The following is a 13,017-nucleotide window of genomic DNA, read 5'->3' as shown; positions in this document are numbered from 1 at the left end:
CATCCTGTTTACCTGTTGACCTACTGCTGTGCTCTTTATGATCTCCGTCATCAATTCAGAACACTTGCGATTTTCAGTGTTGTTCCAATAAAAAACCATAAGCATGTCTATCTGGTAATGTCATGGAAAGTAAGGGGCTAAAATTTACTGTTAAAACAACAATGAGAATAATACTCACTTTCTTTTTAATGCAAAGTTGGTGGAGCAACTTCATGAACGGAAGTAAATTACAGTTAATTATGAAAATCCAAAAGCTGCTGTCTGAGTTGCACCATAGCATTAACTTTGCAAAACAAAATCATATTGCTGGCTGCTATGCCATTAAAATATGCTGTTGTGACATTGATGTGTTTGCATGCTTGATAGAACTAAACACATCAATAATTTGTCATTTAAAGTAAGTACCTTTTACCACTGTAGCCAATGTTAATTACTGACAATCAACTTCTCTGGCATTGAAACCAACTATTACGGAATCAGAGAAACGTTAGGGTGCAGAAGGAGGCCTTCCTTACTCTTGGGAACTATGCACCTATTGGTAAAGCTGAGGATACTGTATGCTTTATTCACTGCTCTCTTCATCTGTCCTTCCATCTTCAATGATTTGTGCACATATACATCCAGGTCCTCTGCTCCTGCATCCTTTTTAGACTGATGTCTCTACTTTATATTGCCTTTCAATATTTTTCTCTACCAAAATGCATAACCTCACACCTCTCTGTATTGAACCTGTCTGACCACTCCAGCTTTTGGAACATAGAACAATATGTGCAGAACAGACCCTTCGGTCCTCGATGTTGCACCAACCTGTGAACTGACATAAGCCCATCCCCCTACACTATCCCATCATCATCCATATGTTTATTCAAGGACTGTTTAAATGCCCCCAATGTGACTGAGTTAACTATATTGGCAGGCAGGGCATTCCATGCCCTTACTGCTGTCTGAGTAAAGAACCTGACTCTGACATCTGTCTCAGATCTATCACCCCTCCATTTGCAGCTATGCCCCCTCATACAAGCCGACCTCATCATCCTAGGAAAAAGACTCACTGTCCAATCTATCTAATCCTCTAATCATCTTGTACGTCTCTATTAAATCCCCTCTTAGCCTTCTTCTCTTAAATTAGAACAGACCCAAGACCCTCAGCCTGTCCTCATAAAACCTTCACTCCACACCAGGCAACATCTGGTAAATCTCCTGTGCACCTTTTCCAATGCTTCCGCATCCTTCCTGTAAGGGGGTGAGCAGAACTGTACACATTATTCCAAGTGAGCCGCACTAGATTTTTGTGCAGTTGCAGCATGACATCATGGCTTCGGAACTCAATCCTTCTAACAATAAAACCGATGATCTGTATGCCTTCTTAACAGCACTATCGACCTGCATGGCAGGGATCTGTGTACATGGTCACCAAGAGCCCTCTGCACATCCACACTACCAAGAACCTTTCCATTGACCCAGTATTCTGCCTTCCAGTTATTCTTCCCAAAGTGAATCACCTCACATTTAGCTTCTTTGAATTCCATTTGCCACTTCTCAGCCCAATTCTGCAGTTTAACCAAGTTATCCTGCAACCTGCAACATTCTTCCACACTGTCCATCACTCCACTGCTATGTCCTTTTGGAGTTCTACACCATTGTTTCATGGTTTACAATTCAATGTTTGACTTATTTTCAAACTTTGAAATTGTCCCCTGCACACTAAGATATATCAACAAAGTTTATGAGAAGATTTGTAGCTCGGGTAATCATTAGCTGTCTTCCTGTTTGCCCTATGTAGTGTTTTGTGCAGTCCTTGCATGGAATTTTGTACACTACATTGGAAGACAGCTAACGATCCTCATCCTTGAACACCAACTAGCCACGAAATGACATGACCAGCTATCCTTAGTAGCCACACACTCAGATGACAAGCAACATGAGTTCGACTGGGACAACACTACTATTATAGGACAAGCCAAACCGAGAACAGCCAGGGAATTCCTAGAGGCATGGCATTCATCCACAGATTCAATCAATAAGCACATCGACCTGGACCCAATATACCGGCCACTGCAGCGGACAGCTGGAACTGACAACTGGAAGCAGCAGGTACAAATCACTATGAATGCAGGAGGAAACATCACAGAAGCGCTTCACAGGAGGCTGCCAAGCACTGAGGATGTCACCTAGACAGGGGACGAAACGTCTGCAACATAAATTCCCAGCTCGACGAACAGAACCACAACATATTATCAACAAAAGTAACAGTCCCAATCTCAACCTCTGGGGACCTCCACTAACAAACTCCCTCCAGCCTGAAAAGCATACACTATCCATTTTCCTTTTCCTTATTACTAAGTTAATTTTGTAACCATGTTGCTACTGTCCCTTTTATACCATGGTCACAAACTTTTCTCGCAAGTCTGTTATGTGGCACTGAATCAAATGCCTTCTGAAAGTGCAAGTGCATCGTATCAATATTGCTACCCTCCTCAAGTCTTTCTGTTACTCTTTTCAAAAAACTTCAGTACATTAATCAATCGCAATTGCCCCTTCATAAAGCCATGCTGACTTCCTAAACAACCCACCTTTTTCCACATGACTGCTAATTCTGTTCTGCATAATTGTTTATAGAATTTTGATCTGATTTTGATTTATTGTTGTCACTTACACCTAAGTACAGTGAAATGTCTTGTTTTGCAATACAGGCAGACCATAACATACAAGGGCATAAAGATCATAGGGTGATTGAATGGATCAAGGTGTAGTAATTTTTACAGACTTAAAATTGAGGTTTAAAAATGCTGAACGATTGTAAGAAATAAAGAGAGCTTACAAAGAGGCTCCGTGTGTACATGCCATCTTAAATCCAGAAGCATCCCCACCACTAAGGTTAAACTGACTGGTCTCTAATTGCTGGATTCATCCTTACAAATGTTCTTGAATTATGACTGCATAACATTTGCAATTCTCCAATCTTCTGGCACCTCCCTTGAGTCCAGGGAAGACTGAAAGTTTGCAAGTACAGAGTTTCATTTCTCCAGGTATTTTTCAACAATTTGAAAATGCCATTTTCTTTTTACTTTTCCATTGTGCATTTATTCTGTAAATCCAGTGTTTCCATCCCACTCATGGAGTCAGAGAGGTACAGCACAAAAACAGACCCTTCGATCCAACTTGTCCATGCCTACAAGTATCCTAAATCTAGTCCCACTTGCCAGCGTTTGACTCCTTATTCATGTTCTACCTCATTTGACCAATAGCAAAATAATCCACTCTACGTTATACTCCACCTTATGTGTTTTCTCTCCATTTGCTTATAATTAAAGTGATACATAGTTGTTCTGTTTCCAACAATCTTCTTTTATTGGATCAAACAGGCACAGAGAAAAATATCTAAACATTAAAAAATAAGTCTATTAGCAAAACTATATAAGATTGTTAGAAGACTTGAGAAGGTAGCTGCAGAAAGGTAATTGAAGAGTCTAGGACCTAAGGGCATTATAAGAGGTTGCACATTGAGGATAGAGATGAGGAGGAATATTTTCTCTCAAGAGAGTGAGAATCTGTGGAATTCTTTACCTCAGAGGGCTGCCAAGTATATTGAATGATCAAAATCACACAACACCAGGTTAGAGTCCAATAGGTTTATTTAGAAGTGCTAGCTTTTGGAGCACTGCTAGTCGGGCAGGATCATAAGACACAGAATTTAGAGCACAAGATCAAGCAGTCATGCAACTGACATGACATATTGCTTGACATGACATAATCTAGGCTGCTGTTAAATCTTTCATTTTTTAGAATGAATTGCAGGTTTCAGTTCAATTATATATAAATCCCTGAACTTTTTCAAGTCACGTTCCTGAGATACCTTTAGGTTTTTATAAAAAAAAACTGACATCTCAGCTGAGACAGTCCATTAAAGGTGTGAAGTTAGAGTCTGTCTGTATTCCAATCTTCAGTCAGACTGGTTTTGTTTCCAAAGTAGGAATTTATAAAATGTCACATGGATTGACTGCCTGTAGGTTATGTGCTTTTTGAAGAAAATATAATGCAAATACAATTCTGCAAATGCAAATTCACCCCAAAGATTAATATGTGTGTGCATGCATGTGAGGGAGTGTATGTGTGAGAGTGTATGTGTGCATGCTTGGTAGTGTGTGTGCATGAGTGTGATGGAGTAGAAGCCTGTGAGAGGGTATGCATGTGGGTGAGAGTGTGTGTGGGGGGGTGTACATATGTCTGTGTATGAGAGAGGGTCTGCGTAATTGTAAGTATGTAAGGGTGTGTGTGTGTGAGAGAGAGAGAATGGATAGTGTAGTGGGGTCATCTATAGTGTGACATGAACCCTAGGTCCTGGCTGAGGCCATCCTCATGGATATCGAACTTGGCTATCAGCCTCTGCTCGGCCACTCTGCATTGTTGCATATCCAGAAGTCCGCCTTGGAGAACGGTCACCTGAAGATCCAAGGCCGAATTCCCTCATGCCAAAAGTGTTCTCTGACTGGGAGGAAACATCCCAGTCTGGGAATTGTTGCGTGTTGTCCATTCATCCGTTGTTGTAGCATCTGCTTGGTCTCACCAGTGCACCATGCCTCGGGGCATCCTTGCCTGCAGCGTATGAGATAAACACCATTGGCTGGGTCACATGAGTTCCGGCTGCATACATGGTGGGTGATGTCCCCACGTGTAATGGTAGTATCCATGTCAAAACTCTGACACGTCTTGCAGTGGTTGCCATGTCAGGGTTGTATGGTGATGTGATTGTGTTGTCCTGAAGGCTGGGCTGTTGGCTGTGAACTATGGTCTGCTTAAAGTTTGGTAGTTGTTTAAAGGTGAGGAGTGAAGGTGTAGGGAAGATCTTGGTGAGGTGCTTATCCTCGTCGATAATGTGTTGCAGGCTGCGAGGAACATGGCGTAGTTTCTCCACTTCCGGAAAGTGCTGACAATGAAGGGTACCTATCAGTCACTTCCCATGTCTGCCTCCTGAAGAGGTCATTACGGTTTCTCACTGTGGCATGGCGAAACTGGTGATCAATGAGTTCTCATGAGGGTGTCCTTCAGCACCTTCAGGTAACAATCGCGTTGCTCCTCATCTGAACATATCCTGTGTATAGGTAGGGCTTTTCCATAGGGGATGGCTATTTTAATATGTTTACCTGATGAAGGAGCAGTGCTCCAAATGCTAGTGCTTCCAAATAAACCTGTTGGACTATAACCTGTTCATAACTTTGTCCACTCCAGTCCAACACCAGCACCTCTACTTCAAGTATAGTCAAGGCTGAGATTGAAGGTTTTTAATCAGTGAGGGAATCAAGGGCTATGTGGAAAAGGCAGGAAAGTGGAATTGTGGATTCTCAGATCAGATCATGATCGTTTTGAATAGTGGCAAATTTGAGGGGCTGAATGACTAAGCATTGATCCTATGATCTTATACATTTCCACATTCTGCAACAGGAAATTTTGACCTATTATAATTCAGTATAAGTCTGAACTATTTGAGTTTACAAGATGTAAGTAATTCCAGCACAGTCCCTTGAAGAATACAATATGCCACACCTTAACCTTTTGCCATATGTACACTTATACGGCTTAATCCCAAAAACTACTATCTTTGTCTTAATTGTCTTATGTGGAAATCATGTCATAATGCTTAATGAAAGGGCTCTGGTTTAATAGCTGTGGGATACCCATCCAGAGGGGTGGTCTTGGCTTGGTGTGGTGGTTGCAAGTTTGACGGACTTGACTTGGCGTGAAGGTCTTGTCAGTGTGGAGGTTGTCAGCAGCTTCCAGGTTTTCCAGAGTTCGTCATCTTAATCAACTTTCCCCCAACTGAAATTAATCTGAGATGAACTGTCTTAATTTTTACTTATTTCTTCTTGTCTATGACTTCTGTCATTAATACAGGCTCTGTGGTATGGCGACTTATAAAAATTCTCACTCTTTTTTGTAAAAATACACTTGACAATAAATTGCACATAAAAAAGCAATACTGATCTATTTCATATCACGTTTATAGATTTCTAACATTTGCCTTCTCCATCTTTTGAATAGAATGTTGGAGAGTCATAAACAAGCAGATTTGAGTTATTTTAGTAATACTTCTTTTTGCTTAATAGTTCGATAATAATCAGTTCGATAATAATCAAAATGATGACTAGCTGTAAACTTACAATTCACTGGCTAGTACAATACATTAATGAGATTTATTTTGGAATGAACCACTGATGTTGTAATGGAAGAATCCAATTGTCCCTCCTTGAAGGGAAACAAAATGGGTCATTAGGTACTTAAAATATTTGTTCCACAAACCATTATGATGTGCCACTCTGCCATGTATCTGGGTCAAATATAAACAGAACCATTAGTTATTTTTACCCCATTATTGTCAAATTGTCTAAACATTTATCCATAAACAATGGAATTTATTTCAATAATGTAATCACAATTTTCTGCACAGTCATTGGGAGTAGCTAATATTATAGCAACATATGTAACCAAAAAAATTGATTCTGAATGTTTTTACCCTGATACCTAATCTGGGGCACTGTTTACATGCTGATCCATTCAATATCTTAGAAGATTTCATTGTAATTTCCTGCAGCGTTTACCACTCATCTTTCATGCATCAACTTGGTCATGGTGGTTACCTTTCAGGATACATGCATTTAATGAGTTGACAATGCAGCAGGAGTCAGAGCTGCATCAACTGAAAGACCAAAGTTCTTTGGTGAAATGGGGCTTTCCCCCCCCCCCCCCCCCCCCCCATCTCTAATCTAGTTGCTAAGAAGTAAGAAACAAACAAGACCAGAACAGATGAAACAGATGAACAATGGAAAAACTTGCATCCTTTGAACATTTCAACCCATGCTGTTGATGTCATCATTGGCTGTCCAGCCAACTGAACTAACCAATTCCCCTACCCAAGTTATGAATGTACTAATAGTGACACAAGCTGTTTTTCCGATGTTAATGTATAAGTACAGTATTTAGAGTCATCGAGGTGTACAGCATGCAACCAGACCCTTCGGTCCAACCCGTCCATGCCAACCAAATATCTCAACCCAATCTAGTCGCACCTGCCAGCATCCAGCCCATATCCCTCCAAACCCTTCCTATTCATATACTCATCCAAATGCCTTTTAAATGTTGCAATTGTACCAGACTCCACATTTGGGGGAATGGTGGAAATAACTCCATTCACTTTGCCCCACAACCACCATCCCAACTTCCATCCCCCCCACCTCCAACCACCAGCAGCTCCCTGTCCTTTGAAATAGCGCCATAGGATCCTTTAGGTCGAACTAAGGAAGTAAAATAGAGCCTCAGTTTCACAGCATCTGGCAGTGCAGCTTCCCTCGGTGCTGCATTGCTAATGTCAGCCTTCATTTCTGGTCTCAAGTCAAATGTCAGTTAATCTGTTTATAGGTGTTGGGGATAAATATTGATCAGGACACAGGGGATAACCTGGATGTAAGTTTGCTCACTGAGCTGTAGAGTCATAGAGATGTACAGCATGGAAACAGACCCTTTGGTCCAACCCGTCCATGCTTTCATTTTCAGATGTTGTGTCACCATACTAGGTAACATCATCAGTAAGCCTTTGGTGAAGCACTGGTGTTATAACCCGCTTTCTATTTATGTATTTAGGTTTCCTTAGGTTGGTGACATCACTGACGATGTTACCTAGTATGATAATGAAACATTTGAAAACGAATCTTCCAACTCAGCAAGCAAACTTACAACCACAATCTCAACCTGAGTTACAAATCTTCTCAAAACTTGCCAACAGAGGAAAGCCATTCTGTACTTTTCCAGATAATACCTTGGGATATTTTACCCCTCTAAACAGGTTCTTGACCAGATGGGCCAATGGGCTGAGAAGTGGCAGATGGAATTTAATTCAGATAAATTTGAGGTGCTAGATTTTGTGAAGGCAAATCTTAGCAGGACTTATACATTTAATGGTAAGGTCCTAGGGAGTGTTGCTGAGCAAAGAGACCTTGGAGTGCAGGTTCATAGCTCTTTGAAAGCGGAGTCGCAGGTAGGTAGGATAGTAAAGAAGGTATTTGGTATGCTTTCCTTTATTGGTCAGAGTACTGAGTATTGAGTACAGGAGTTGGGAGGTCATGTTGCGGCTCTACAGGACATTGGTTAGGCCACTGTTGTAATAGTGCATGCAATTCTGGCATCCCTCCTATCAGAAAGATGTTGTGAAACTTGAAAGAGATCAGAAAAGATTTATAAGGATATTGCCAGGGTTGGAGGATTTGAGCTATAGGAGAGGCTGAACAGCCTGGGGCTGTTTACCCCGGAGTGTCAGAGATTGAGGAGTGACCTTATAGAGGTTTACAAAATTATGAGGGGCATGGATAGGATAAATAGACAAAGTCTTTTCCCCGGGTTGGGGGAGTCCAGAATTGGAGGGCATAGGTTTAGGTTGAGAGGGGAAAGATATAAAAGAGATCTAAGGAGCAACTTTTTCTCACAGAGGGTGGTATGTGCATGGAATGAGCTGCCAGAGGAAGTGGTGGAGACTGGTACAATTGCAACATTTAAAAGGCATTTGGATGGGTATATGAATAGGAAGGGTTTGGAGGGATATGGGCTGGGTGCTGGCAGGTGGGACTAGATTGGATTGAGATATCTGGTCGGCATGGACGGGTTGGACACTCAGGATCTTTTTCCATGCTGTACATCTCTATTGACTCTATATTGTGCTTACTTTTTAAGGTTTCATCTGAAAGCCAGCATTTCCAAAAGTGTGGCACTTTTTCAGTTTTTAGTGGCAGCCTAGGTTGTGTAAAGGCTGGTTAAAATGTAGGCTGAATTCAAACTGGCCCATCCAATGTGTCACCTTGCTCTCAACCATTAGCAAAGTGTTTGACTACAAATGCTACTTATTCACTAACAAGCTGTTGATCATCGCTGCCAGGATCTTGATGCAGGATCTCAGTACAATGTTAATTTGGAGATCCAGAGGTGAGGTTGGAGTGAGTTCTTTTGCCATCAAGGTGGTATTTAATTGAGTGTGGTCTTGAAGAATCTGGGAAAATTGAAGTCAATGGGAATCATGATGAAAGCTCTCCATTCATGGTGGAGTCATATATAGCACAAGGGAAAATGCTTGTGGTAATTGGATGTCGATAATTTCATCCCCAAGACATTGCTGCATGTGATCTATTTGGAAATTCCACAGGGTATAGGTCCAAACACCTTCAGCTGTTTTAACAATGACCTTGCCTCTATTGAAAAGTCAGAAGTGGAGATGTTTTTTGATGACAACAGGGTTCAGTTCAATTTACAACTCCTTAGATACTCTACCTGGATTCATAAATGGCATGTAATCTTTACCCATCCAAGTGCAAACCAATGACCATCTCCAATGAGAGGCATCTAACTGTTAACATTCAACAGGATTAGCAACATTGAGTTCCCCACCATCAGTAACCTGTATGTTACCATCATGCAGAAGTGTAACTAGACCATAAGAGAAAGTCACAGACTGGATATTCTGCAATGACTTTAACTCACTCAAAGCTTTTTTTTTAAACTACCTATGAGCACAAATCAGAAATGTGTTGGAATACTCTTTGACAACACTCAAGCTCAGCAATATTGGGTACAAAGCAGTCTGCTGGTTGGCACCTCATCCACCACCTTAAACAAACACTCGCTCTGGTATCTATCCACAGTGACAGCAGTGTGTATCATCTATGTGTTGCAAAGCAGCAACTCCTTCCTAACATGTCTACCACCTGGAAAGACAAGAACAGCAGGAACACTATCCTTTCCAAGTCACTCACCATCCTGGTGCAGAACTATGTATCCATTTCTTCAAGATCACTGACTCAAAGTCCAGCAACTCCGTTCCTGACAGGCCAATGGGTATCCGTAAGCTACAGCCATTATAATGACCCAAAATTAGAGTTGTTTTAGTTTTGGCAGTGATAACAACAACCCATGGGGATATTTTGTTTTGAAAAATTCTCTCCAAAGAACTTGAATCAATGGTCCCGAAGCCAAATTGTTGCAACTGAAGGTGAATTGGTATTGTCAGTTTATTCTGCTCCTGCTGCTGTAACTTATACCTAACAGGTAATGATTGTCATTGATCATATGCATCGTCATATTTGTCCTTTCAATGGAGTGATCTGAAACCTTGTTTGAATTGCTAAATTCAATTTTAATTTTGCTACTGGCTGCAGTCTTACAAAACTTACCAAGAGATTTCTGCACGATTCCCTTTTTAAATCAATGTTTTGTTGCAATCTCTTAGGGTCATAGAGATGTACAACATGGAAACAGACACTTCAGTCCAACTTGTCCATGCCAACCAGATATCCTAAATTAATATAGTCTCATTTGCTAGCACTTGGTCCATTTCCCTCTAAACCTATCCCACTCATATACCCATCCAGGCGCCTTTGAAATGTCATAATTGTACCAGCCTCCATCGCCTCCTCTAGCAGCTCACTCCACACACACACACCACCGCCTGTGTGAAAACATTGCCCCGTTGATCCCTTTTAAATCTTTTCCCTCTGACCCTCAACCTATGCCCTCTAGTTCTGGACTCCTCCACCCCAGGGAAAATGCCCTATCAATGCCCCTCATAGTTATATAAACCTCTATCAGGTCACCCCTAAGCCAACTCCTATACTCAATGCTCTGACCAATAAAGGGAAAAAGTACCATATTAGTTCTTCACTATCCTACCTGTGACTCCATTTCCAAGGAACTATGAACCTGCACTCCAAGGTCTGTTTGTTCAGCAACACTCCCCATGACCTTCCCATTAAGTGTATAAGTCCTGCCTGGATTTGCCTTTCCAAAATGCAGCACCTCACATTTATCGAAATTAAACTCCATTTGACATTCCTCAGTCCATTGGCCCACCTGATCAAGATCCCATTGTAATCTGAGGTAACCTTCTTCACTGTCCACTGCACCTCCAATTTTGGTGTCATCTCCAAACTTACTAACTATATCTCCTACTTTTACAACCAAATCATTTATGTAAATGATGAAAAGCAGTGGATCAAGCACCGATCGTTGTGGCACTCCACTGGTCACAGGCCTCCAGCCTGAACTCAATGGACTTTTTAAAAAAATGTTTCCATTTTATTACTTGATGTTGATGTTAGTCAATATTTGAGATGCCAATCATGGCCTGAATGTGATCCCCTCTGTAATCTGGTGACCTGGATACATTTGGAGAATCATCTTTGTCATTTCCCAGAGAAAGTGAGGACTGCAGATGCTAGAGATCAGTGTTGAAAAGTGTGGCACTGGAAAAGCACAGCAGGTCAGGCAGCATCGGAGGAGAAGGAGCGTTGACATTTCGGGCATAAGCCCTTCACATTCCTGACTCTTTGTTCTTTGAAGCATCGACACTCCTGCTCCTTGGATGCTCCCTGACCTGTTGTGCTTTTCCAGCACCACACTTTTTGACTTTGTCATTCTCCAAGCAGCCAGAAAAACGCCAGAAAAATTGGCTGTCCACTACTGAGCAGCAAGGTGTCCATTTCAGATCCCATGTAGAGATAATGGTGAAGAATTCCACTGCAAACCCACCCTGTTGGAATTTGACCACACAGTACCTGTAAACACATTCACCCTTTCATAAGGAAAATTCGCAATTTCATGCTTGCACGCTGTGTGCCAGACTGGTTACAGGTTAACTCCCTGCCTGTTTTGCTTGTATAGATTGCACCGAGAGCAGTTATGTAAGGAGTGAACATTCCGGTCATCGTGACACACAGGAACGGTTTCTGTGTGTGATAGAGAAATAGCAAGTTCTCAATAGAAACAGAAACACAGTTATGTAAACAACTTTCAAAAGTCAAGCTTTTTGACTGGACCATTTCTGTTGGAAAATTAATCTGCATTTCTTTGTTTTGGTTACAATAATATATTTGAATTCATTTGATTTGATTTTTTTTCCCTCTGAACAGTATTGGATTTGTTCACTTTTGAATATTTACACAGTCCTGCAGCCATTGTGGCCGTGTTGTCATTGTTAATTTGATGAGAATTGTTGAGATATTTGGTTTTATTGATGACACTGATAGCTAGCCCTAAAACTCTTTCATAGGTCAAGGAAAAAGCCTCCTGTTTTAGCATCTCTAGCTTTTTTTTTGTTTTTCACCTCAGAAAAACTTCCAGCGCGATCAGAGGTTTTATGTAAACGGACACTGTCTTACATAAGGGTGATGTAATCTACACAAACACACTTACAGTCGACAAGAGAACATTCTGTGAATCAAAGTTACCTAAATCTAAATTGTGGGCGACAGTTAGTAACAAGCAGGTTAACAAAATGTATTTGTGTTTTTGCAAACCAGCTGAGCCAGGCAGAGAATCTCACCTCTGTTATAGCACATTGGCAAGATGTGGGTCGGTCAGTATTTTAGTTTTAATGCAGGAACAGTTGGGAGTAATTGCAGATTTGATATAAAAACATAATCACTTATTTTAACAAATATTCCAAGGCAGACGCCAGCATTCAGGAGAGGGTTATCAATATAATATTTGGGTGATATATTGTAGGGCTGGTGCACTGCATTGCCTCTTTATTTCGCGCAGATTAAATATTTAGCTCTTGCAAGTGGGTGTGTGTGTGTGTGTGTGTGTATACTGTACACAGCACTGTGCATGGTGACTTGTCACAGTTTATCAATAGCTGTGGGGAGTAAAATAAAAACAGCTTCAGAGGGAGCGGGGAGGGCGGGGAGAGATGTCAATCCGGCAATCCCTCCACCCACCCCCACACACACCCCCTCCCCAAAATAAAATAATTCAAAATAAACAGAATGTTACAGAACTTGCTGGTTTTGTAACAGTCTGACTCAGGCCAATAGGAGGCAGGGGATGGCTGTCATGTGACTCTGGGCTTTATGTAACATTTTTTTTGCATTGTGGTTGGCGTTCCCTTGCTCTATAGGAATTGGAAAGGAAGGGGAGGGGGTGCATTTCAAAGGGTTGGGAGCCAGGCAGTAAATGAGACCGGGGTGTCAGAGTGAGGGAGAG

Source organism: Hemiscyllium ocellatum, chromosome 11 (genome assembly GCF_020745735.1).
Source record: "Hemiscyllium ocellatum isolate sHemOce1 chromosome 11, sHemOce1.pat.X.cur, whole genome shotgun sequence".
Lineage (NCBI taxonomy): Eukaryota > Metazoa > Chordata > Chondrichthyes > Orectolobiformes > Hemiscylliidae > Hemiscyllium > Hemiscyllium ocellatum.
Note: the sequence above shows the minus strand (reverse complement) of the source record.